The sequence below is a fragment of the Giraffa tippelskirchi genome, chromosome 2 (genome assembly GCF_054371585.1).
Source record: "Giraffa tippelskirchi isolate mGirTip1 chromosome 2, T2T-mGirTip1v1.2.pri, whole genome shotgun sequence".
Classification (NCBI taxonomy): Eukaryota; Metazoa; Chordata; class Mammalia; order Artiodactyla; family Giraffidae; genus Giraffa; species Giraffa tippelskirchi.
Genome location: NC_137276.1, coordinates 115,164,411 through 115,175,571, shown reverse-complemented (window position 1 = coordinate 115,175,571; position 11,161 = coordinate 115,164,411).

Sequence of the window (11,161 nt, the reverse complement as noted above, 5' to 3'; positions counted from 1 at the left end):
CTTTTCCAATGAGTCAGCTCTTTGCATCAGGTGGCCAAAGTACTGGAGCTTCAGCATCAGTCCTTCTAATGAATATCCGGGGCTGATTTTCTTTAAGATTGACTGGTTTGACCTCCTTGCTCTCCAAGGGACTCTCAAGAATCTTCTCCAGCACCACAATTGGAAAGCATCAATTCTTTGCTGCTCAGGCTTCTTTATGGTCCAACTCTCACATCCACACATGGCTACTGTAAAGACCATAGCTATTACTATAGGACCATTGTTGACAAAGTGATAATCTCTGCTTTTTAGTACACTGTCTAGGTGAGTCATCACTTTCCTTCCAAGAAGCAAGTGTCTTTTAACTTCATGGCTGCAGTTACCATCCACACTGATTTTAGAGCCCAGAAAAAGAAAATCTGTCACTGTTTCCATTGTTTCCCCATCTATTGCCCATGAAGTAATGAACCAGATGCCATGATCTTAGTTTTTTGAATGTTAAATTTTAAGCCAGCTTTTTCCCTCTCCTTTTTCACCCTCATCAAGAGGCTCCTCTTCACTTTGTGCCATTAGTGTGGTATCATCTGCATACCTGAGGTTGTTGATATTTCTCCCAACAATCTTGAGTCCACCTTGTGATTCATCCAGCCCAGTATTTCACATGATACACTCTGCATATATGTTAAATAAGCAGGGTGACAATATACAGCCTTGACACACTGCATTTTGAACCAGTCCATTGTTCCATGTCCGATTCTAACTGTTGCTTCTTGACCTGCATACAGGTATCTCATGAGACAGGTAAGGTGGCCTGGTATTTCCATCTCTTTAAGATTTTCCACAGTTTGTTATGATTCACACAGTCAAAGGTGAAAATGAAGCAGAAATAGATGTTTTTCTGGAATTCCCTTGCTTTCTCTATGATCTAGCAGACATGACAATTTGATTTTTCTAAATTCAGCTTATACACCTGGAAGTTCTCAATTCACATACTGCTGAAGCCTAGCTTGAAGGATTTTGAGCATAACCTTACTAGTATGAGAAATGAGCAGAACTGTAAGGTGCTTTGTATATTTTTTTTCATATTATGACTTGGAATGTATCATTTCAAATATCAAATGACACCTATCTGGTCAATGATGTTGAATCAAAGCAGACAAAGTGTTCTGGGCAGTTTATAATGCTTGCCCATAAGTATAGCAACTCTTGTCGCCAAATAACACAAGTCCGTGTGCCTGATGCACATTAGGGCCAAACAATACTAAAGCATTGAAGTTTGGAACAGAGAAAGGTTTATTACAGGAAATGCAAGGAGATGGGTGGCTCATGCCTTAAAAACCCTCAAGAAGTTACTGGGAGCTTTCAGCAAGTCCTTTTAAAGCAAAAAGATGAGGAAAGGGAACGGTTAGTTGTTGCTTGGTGTCAGATCCATTGTTCTTGAAGTAAGATCATGGTCAGATAATGATGTTCCTATAAATCTCTACCAAATGAATGTTATTCTCTGTCCTTGTTACCGAATCACAAGTCCATGTCCCCAACGCATAGTGAGGCCAATCAATAATAAAGCATTGTAGAGTTTGGAGCAGAGAAAGGTTTAAAAAATTCATACAAGGAGATCGGTGGCTCATGCCCTAAGAACCCCAAAGTTACTGAAAGCTTTTGGTAAGGTCCTTTAAAAACAAAAGGTGAGGGAGGGGCGTGGTTAGTTGTTACAAACTTTTTGGTTTCAGATCCTTTGTTTCTAGGGTCAGGTCATGGTCACGTAGTGATGTTCCTATAAATCAGTTCAGTTCAGTTCAGTCGCTCAGTCGTGTGCAACTCTTTGTGATCCCATGAACCACAGGACGCCAGGCTTCCCTGTCCATCACCAACTCCCTGGGTCCACCCAAACCCATGTCCATCGAGTCGGTGATGCCATCCAGCCATCTCATCCTCTGCTGTCCCTTTCTCCTCCTGCCCTCAATCTTTCCCAGCATCAGGGTCTTTTCCAATGAGTCAGCTCTTCGCATCAGGTGGCCAAAGTATTGGAGTTTCAGCTGCAACATCAGTCCTTCCAATGAACACCCAGGACTGATCTCCTTTAGGATGGACTGGTTGGATCTCCTTGAAGTCCAAGGGACTCTCAAGAGTCTTCTCCAACACCACAGTTCAAAAGCATCAATTCTTCGGTGCTCAGCTTTCTTTATAGTCCAACTCTCACATCCATACATGACCACTGGAAAAACCATAGCCTTGACTAGAGGGACCTTTGTTGGCAAAGTAATGTCTCTGCTTTTTAATATGCTCTCTAGATTGGTCATAACTTTCCTTCCAAGGAGTAAGCGTCTTTTAATTTCATGGCTGCAGTCCCCATCTTCAGTGATTTTGGAGCCCAGAAAAATAAAGTCTGACACTGTTTCCACTGTTTCCCCATCTATCTGCCATGAAGTGCTGGGACCGGATACCATGATCTCAGTTTTCTGAATGTTGAGCTTTAAGTCAACTTTTTCACTTTCCTCTTTCACTTTCATCAAGAGGCTCTTTAGTTCTTCACTTTCTGCCATAAGGGTGGTGTTATCTGCATATCTGAGGTTACTGATATTTCTCCAGGCAATCTTGATTCCAGCATGGGCTTCTTCCAGCCCAGCGTTTCTCATGGTGTACTCTGCATATAAGTTAAATAAGCATGGTGACAATATACAGCCTTGACGTACTGCTTTTCCTATTTGGAACCAGTCTGTTGTTCCATGTCCAGTTCTAACTGTTGCTTCCTGACCTGCATACAGGTTTCTCAAGAGGCAGGTCAGGTGGTCTGGTATTCCCATCTCTTGAGGAATTTTCCACAGTTTCTTGTGATCCACACAGTCAAAAGCTTTGGCATAGTCAATAAAGCAGAAGTAGAGGTTTTTCTGGTACTCTCTTGCTATTTCGATGATCCAATGGATGTTGGCAATTTGATCTCTGGTTCCTCTGCCTTTTCTAAAACTAGCTTGAACATCTGGAAGTTCGTGGTTCACGTATTGCTGAAGCCTGGCTTGGAGAATTTTGAGCATTACTTTACTAGCATGTGAGATGAGTGCAATTGTGCAGTAGTTTGAGCATTCTTTGGCATTGCCTTTCTTTGGGATTGTAATGAAAACTGACTTTTCCAGTCCTATGGCCACAGCTGAGTTTTCCAGATTTGCTGGCATATTGAGTGCAGCACTTTCACAGCGTCACCATTCAGGATTTGAAATAGCTGAACTGGAATTCGATCACCTCTACTAGCTTTGTTCGTAGTGATGCTTCCTAAGGCCCACTTGTCTTCACACTCCAGGATGTCTGGCTCTAGGTGAGTGATCACACCATCGTGATTGTCTGGTTCATGAAGAACTTTTTTGGACAGTTCTTCTGTGTATTCTTGCCACCTCTTCTTAATATCTTCTGCTTCTGTTAAGTCCCTACCATTTCTGTCCTTTATTGAGCCCATCTTTGCATGAAATGTTCCCTTGGTATGTATAATTTTCTTGAAGAGATCTCTAGTCTGTCCCATTCTACTGTTTTCCTCTATTTCTTTGCATTGATCGCTGAGGAAGGATTTCTTATCTCTCCTATCTATTCTTTGTAAGTGTGCATTCAAATGGGTATATCTTTCCTTTTCTCCTTTGCTTTTCGCATCCCGTATTTTCACAGCTATTTGAATCCAGTAAACAAGCAACAATCTACACTAGCTGGAAGGAAGACCGGGTGCATAAAGCACCAGACACACTCAAGCCACAAACCCTGATAATTACACACAAGCAATTGAAACGGGGGTCTAAATCATGTTACATGAAGTCATAGAGTTAATAGTCCTTGAAGAGGAGCACTTCTGCATGTAGCCAAGACAGAGACTAAGTGAAAGGGGACATTATACTGAAACCTGAGCTGAATTACCATATTTTAGTAAGTGTCACCACCCTTTAGCTAATATTGTTGTTGTTGTTCAGTCACTAAGTCCTGTCCAACCCTTTGCAACCCCATTAAGTGCAGCATGCCAGGCTTCCCTATCCTTAAGTATATGCCTGAGTTTGCTCAAGTTCATGTCCATTGAGTCAGTGATTCTATCCAACCATCTCATCCTCTGTTGTCCCCTTCTCCTTCTGCCTTCAATCTTTCTCAACATCAGAGTCTTTTTCAATGAGTTGGCCCTTTGGATCAGGTAGCCAAATTATTGGCTTGAGTGGTCACTATCTTACAGAAGTCTCCCTGCTACTGCTGCTGCTAAGTTGCTTCAGTCATGTCTGAATCTGTGCGACCCCATAGATGGCAGCCCACCAGGCTCCCCCATCCCTGGGATTCTCCAGGCAAGAACACTGGAGTGGGTTGTCATTTCCTTTTCCAATGCATGAAAGTGAAAATTGAAAGTGAAGTTGCTCAGTTGTGTCCGACTCTTAGTGACCCCATGCACTGTAGCCTACCAGGCTCCTCCATCCATGCGATTTTCCAGGCAAGAGTAATGGAGTGGGGTGCCATTGCCTTCTCTGACAGAAGTCTCCCAAATTTCCTTAAAATGTTACAGAGCCCAAGCTGCTTCTTGCTGCAGGACAGGTCAATAAGCTGGGAGACTAGCAGTTGGAACAAGGAATAATGACTTGAATTGGAATGTTAGTAGACAAAGAAGATAAAGACTAGCATCTCTTCAGCTTCAGCACCAGTCCTTCCAATAAATATTCAGGATTGATTTCCTTTAGGATTGACTGATTTGATCTCCTTGTTGTCCAAGGGACTCTTAAGAGTCTTCTCGAGCACCACAGTTCGAAATTATCAGTTCTTCAGCACTCAGCCTTCTTTATGGTTCAACTCTCACATCCATACATGACTACAGGAAAAACCATAGCTTTCAGTATACAGACCCCTCTAGTGATGTCTCTCCTTTTTTAATACACTGTCTAGGTTTGTCACAGCTATTCTTCCAAGGAGCAAGCATCTTTTTATTTTGTGGCTGCAGTCACCATTTGCAGTGATTTTGGAGCCCAAGAAAACGAAATCTGACACTGTTTCCACTTTTTCCCCATCTATTTGCCATGAAGTGATAGGATCGGATGCCATGATCTTCGTCTTTAGAATGCTGAGTTTTAAGCCAGCTTTTTTTCACTCCCCTCTTTCACCTTCATCAAGAGGCTCTTTAGTTACTCTTCACTTTCTGCCATTAAAGTAGTATCATCTGCATGTCTGAGACTGTTGATATTTCTCCCAGAAATTTTGATTCCAGATTGTGAGCCATCCAGCCCAGTATTTCCTATGATGTGCTCTGCATAAAAGTTAAATAAGCAGGGTGACAATATAAAGCCTTGATGTACTCCTTTCCCAATATTGAACCTGTCAATTGTTCCATGTCTGGTTCTAACCATTGTTTCTCATCCTGTATACAGGTTTCTCAGGAGACAGCTAACGTGGTCTGGTATTCCCATCTCTTTAAGAATATTCCACAGTTTGTCGTGATCTACACAGTCAAAGACTTTAGTGTAGGCAATGAAGCAGAAGTAGATTTTTTTGGAATTTCCTTGCTTTTTCTAGAATCCAGCATATGTTGGCAATTTGACCTCTGGTTCCTCTGCCTTTTCTAAGCCCAGCTTGTACATCTGGAAGTTCTCAGTTTACTTACTTTTGAAGCCTAGCTTGAGGGATTTTGAGCATAATCTTGCTAGCATGTGAAATGAGTGTAATTGTTCGGTAACTTGAACATTCTTTTGCATTGCCTTTCTTTGGGATTGGAATGAAAATTGACCTTTTCCAGTTCTGTGGCCACTACTGAGTTTTCCAAATTTGTTGGCATTATGAATGCAGCACTTTAAAAGCATCATCTTTTTTTTCTTAAATTTTCATTTATTTATTCATTTTTGGCTGTCCTGAGTCTTTGAAGATGTGGGGACTTTTCTCTAGTTGTGGCGAGTGGGGGCTACTCTCTAGCTGTGGAGCTTGTCATTGCCATGGTTTTTTCTTGTTAGAGAACATGGGCTCTAAGTGCTCAGGCTTTAGTAGTTGCAGCACATGGGCTCAGTAGTTGTGGTTCTCTGGCTCTAGAGCACAGGCTCAATAGTTGTGCTGCCTGGGCTTAATTGCTCCAAGGCATGCGGGATCTTCCCGGATCAGGGATTGAAGCTGTGTCTCTTGCATTGGCAAGCAGATTCTTTACCACTGAACCTCTAGAGAAGCTCCTAAAAGCATTATCTTTTAGGATTTGGAATGGCTCTGCTGAAATTCCATAACCCCCACTACTTCAGTTTGTAGTAATGCATTCTAAGGCCCACTTGGCTTCACACTCCAGGATGTCTGGCTTTAGGTGAGTGACTACACCATTGTGGTTATCTGGGTCATTAAGAGCTTTTTTGTACAGTACTTCTGTGTATTCTTGCCACCTCTTCTTAATATCTTCTGCTTCTGTTAGGTCCTTGATGTTTTTGTCCTTTATTGTGCCTATCTTTGCATGAAATATTCCCTTGGTATCTCCAATTTTCTTAAAGAGATCTCTAGTGTTTCCAGTTCTATTGTTGTCTTCTATTTAATTACCTTGTTCACTTAAGAGACCTATCTTATCTCTCCTTTCTATTCTCTGGAACACTGCATTCAGTTGGGTATATCTTTCTCCTTTGCCTTTCACTTCTCTTCTTTTCTCAGCTATTTGTAAAGGCCTCCTCAGACAACCACTTTGCCTTCTTGCATTGCTTTTTCTTGGGACAGGATCTGCTCATCATTTCCTGTATAATGTTATGAATCTCTGTCCATAGTTCTTCGGGCATTATCTACCAGATCTAGTTCCTTGAATCTATTCATCACCTCCACTGTATAATCATAAGGGATTTGATTTAGATCATACCTGAGTGGATAAGTGGTTTTCCCTCCTGTTTTCAACTTAAGCCTGAATTTTGCAATAAAGAGCTGATGATCTGAGCCACAGTCAGTTCCAGGTCTTGTTTTTGCTGACTGTATAGAGATTCTCTGTCTTCAGCTGCAAAGAATATAATCAAGATGATTTCAGTGTTGACCATCTGGTGATGTGCATGTGTAGAGTCATCTCTTGTGTTGTTGGAAGAGGGTGTTTGCTATGACCAGTGTGCTCTCTTGGCAAAACTCTTAGCCTTTGCCCTGCTTCACTTTGTACTCCAAGGCCAAACTTACCTGTCACTCCAGGTATCTCTTGACTTTCAACTTTTACATTCCAGTCCCCTATGATGAAAAGGACATCTTTTTTCAGTGTTAGTTCTAGAAGGTCTTGTAGCTTTTCACTGAATCGTTCAATTTCAGCTTCTTCAGCAATAGTGGTTGGGACACAGACTTGGATTACTGTGATGTTGAATGGTATGCCTCGGAAATGAACTAAGACCATTCTGTCATTTTTGAGACTGCACCCAAGTGCTGTATTTCAGACTCTTTTGTTAACTATGAGGGCCAATCTATTTCTTCTAAGGGATTCTTGCCCACAGTAATAGATATAATGGTGAAAGTGAAAGTTGCTCAGCCATGTCTGACTCTTTGTGACCCCATGGACTCTACAGTCCATGGAATTCTCCAGGCCAGAATACTAGAGTGGGTAGCATTTCCCTTCTCCAGGGGATCTTCCTAACCCAGGGATAGAATCCAGGTCTCCTGCATTGTAGACGAATTTTTTTACCAGGTGAGCCACAACATAAGCCGCAGAATACAGGAGTGGGTAACCAGTCCCTTCTCCAATGGATCTTCCCCACCCAGGAATCGAACCGGGGTCTCCTGTATTGCAGGCAGATTCTTCACCAACTGAGCAATCAAGGAAGCCAGATATAATGGTCATCTGAATTAAATTTGCCCATTCTAACCCATTTTACTTCAGATTCCTAAAACATCAATGTTCACTCTTGTCATCTCCTGTCTGACCATGTCCAATATACCTTGGAAGTGGTAAAACTTGGGTTTCTCTAAGGTAAGAGAAACCCAAGTAAGACAGTAGATGCTGAGAGAGGGCATCAGAGGGCAGACAGACTGAAAGCACAATCAGGGAAAACTAGCCAATCTGGTCACATGGACCACAGCCTTGTCTATCTCAATGAAACTAAGCCATGCTATGTGGGGCCACCCAAGATGGACGGGTCATGGTGGAGAGGTCTGACAGAATGTGGTCCACTGGAGAAGGGAATGGCAAACCACTTCAGTATTCTTGCCTTGAGAACCCCATGAACAGTATGAAAAGGCAAAAAGATAGGACACTGAAAAATGAACTCCCCAGGTCGACAGGTGCCCAATGTGATACTGGAGATCAGTGGAGAAATAACTTAAGAAAGAATGAAGGGATGGTGCCAACGCAAAAACAACATCCGGTTGTGGATGTGACTGGTCATAGAAGCAAGGTCCGATGCTCTAAAGAGCAATATTGCATTGGAACCTGGAATGTTAGGTCCATGAATCAAGGCAAATTGGAAGTGGTCAAACAGGAGATGGCAAGAGTGAACATCGACATTCTAGGAATCAGCGAACTAAAATGGACTGGAATGAGTGAATTTAACTCAGATGACCATTTTATCTACTACTGTGGGCAGGAATCCCTTAGAAGAAATGGAGTAGCCATCATAGTAAATAAGAGTTCCGAAATGCAGTACTTGGATGCAATATCAAATATGATAGAACAATCTCTGTTCGTTTCCAAGGCAAACCATTCAATATCACGGTAATCCAAGTCTATGCCCCCACCAGTAACGCTGAAGAAGCTGAAGTTGAACGGTTCTATGAAGACCTACAAGGCCTTTTAGAACTAATACCCAAAAAATATGTTCTTTTCATTATAGGGGACTGGAATGCAAAAGTAGGAAGTCAAGAAACACCTGGCATAACAGGCAAGTTTGGCCTTGGAGTACAGAATGGAGCAGGGCAAAGGGTAATAGACTTTTGCCAAGAAAACACACTGGTCATAGCAAACACCCTCTTCCAACAACACAAGAGAAACCTTTACACATGGACATCACCAGATGGCCAACATCAAAATCAGATTGATTATATTCTTTGCAGCCAAAGATGGAGAAGTTCTATACAGTCAGCAAAAACAAGACTGGGAGCTGACTGTGGCTCAGATCATGAACTCCCTACTGCCAAATTCAGACTTACATTGAAGAAAGTAGGGAAAACCACTAAACCATTCAGGTATGACCTAAATCAAATCCCTTATGATTATACAGTGGAAGTGACAAACAGATTCAAGGGATTAGATCTGATAGACAGAGTGCCTGATGAACTATGGACCAAGCTTTGTGACATTGTACAGAAGACAGGGATCAAGACCATCCTCAGGAATAAGAAAAGTAAAAAAGCAAAATGGCTGTCTGAGGAGGCCTTACAAATAGCTGTGAAAAGAAGAGAAGTGAAAAGCAAAGGAGAAAAATGCAAAGAAATAGAGGAAAACAATAGAATGGGAAACTCTAGAGATCTCTTCAAGAAAATTAGAGATACAAAAGGAACATTTCATGCAAAGATGGGCTCAATACAGGACAGAAATGGTAGGAACCTGACAGAAGCAGAAGATATTAAGAATAGGTGGCAAGAATACACAGAAGAACTTTACAAACAAGATCTTAATGACCCAGACAATCACGATGGTGTGATCACTCACCTAGAGCCAGACATCCTGGAATGTGAAGTCAAGTGGGCTTCACAAAAATAAAATATGATGCTGTGAAAGTGATGCACTCAATGTGTCAGCAAATTTCAAAAACTCAGCACTGGCCACAGGACTGGAAATGGTCGGTTTTCATTCCAATCCCAAAGAAAGGAAATGTCAAAGAATGCTCAAACTACTGCACAATTGCACTCATCTCACATGCTAGTAAGGTAATGCTCAGAATTCTCCAAGCTAGGCTTCAGCAATACGTGATCCATGAACTTGCAGATGTTCAAGCTGGTTTTAGGAAAGGCAGAGGGACCAGAGATCAAATTGCCAACATCTGCTGGATGATTGAAAAAGGAAGAGAGTTCCAGAAAAACATCTATTTCTGATTTATTGACTATGCCAAAGCCTTTGACTGTGTAGATCACAATAAACTGTGGGAAATTCTGAAAGAGATGGGAATACCAGACCACCTGACCTGCCTCTTGAGAAACCTGTGTGCAGGTCAGGAAGCAACAGTTAGAACTGGACATGGAACAACAGACTGGTTCCAAATAGGAAAAGGAGTATGTCAAGGCTGTATACTGTCAACCTGCTTATTTAACTTATATGCAGAGCACATCATGAGAAATGCTGGGCTGGAAGAAGCACAAGCTGGAATCAAGACTGCCAGGAGAAATATCAATAACCTCAGATATGCAGATGACACCACACTTATGGCAGAAAGTGAAGAGGAACTAAAGAGCCTCTTGATAAGAGTGAAAGAGGAGAGTGAAAAACTTGGCTTAAAGCTCAACATTCAGAAAACTAAGATCATGGCATCTGGTTCTATCACTTCATGGCAAATAGATGGGGAAAGAGTGGAAACAGTGAAAGACTTTCTTTTGGGGGGCTCCAAAATCACTGCAGATGGTGATTGCAGCAATGAAATTAAAAGACGCTTACTCCTTTGAAGGAAGGTTATGACCAACCTAGACAGAATATTAAAAAGCAGAGACATTACTTTGCCAACAAAGGTCCAACTCATCAAGGTTATGGTTTTTCCAGTAGTCACGTATGAATGTGCGAGTTGGACTATAAAGAAAGCTGAGCACCGAAGAATTGATGCTTTTGAACTGTGGTGTTGGAGAAGACTCTTGAGAGTCCCTTGGACTTCAAGGAGATCCAACCAGTCCATCCTAAAGGAGATCAGTCCTGGGTGTTCATGGGAAGGTCTGATGTTGAAGCTGAAACTCCAATACTTTGGCCACCTGATGTGAAGAACTGACTCATCTGAAAAGACCCTGATGCTGTGAAAGATTGAGGGCAGGAGGAGAAGGGGACGACAGAGGATGATATGATTGGATGGCATCACCAACTCAATATACATGAGTTTGGGTGGGCTCCGGGAGTTGGTGTTGGACAGGGAGGGCTGGCATTCTGCAGCTCATGGGGTCACAAAGAGTTGGACATGACTGAGCGACTGAACTGAATTTACCTTGATTGATGAACGTACCATCCCAGGTTCCTATGCAATATTGTTCTTTACTGCATCAGACTTCACTTTCACCACCAGATACAATCACAACTGGGCATTGTTTCTGCTTTGGCTCAGCCTCTTCATTCTTCCTGTAG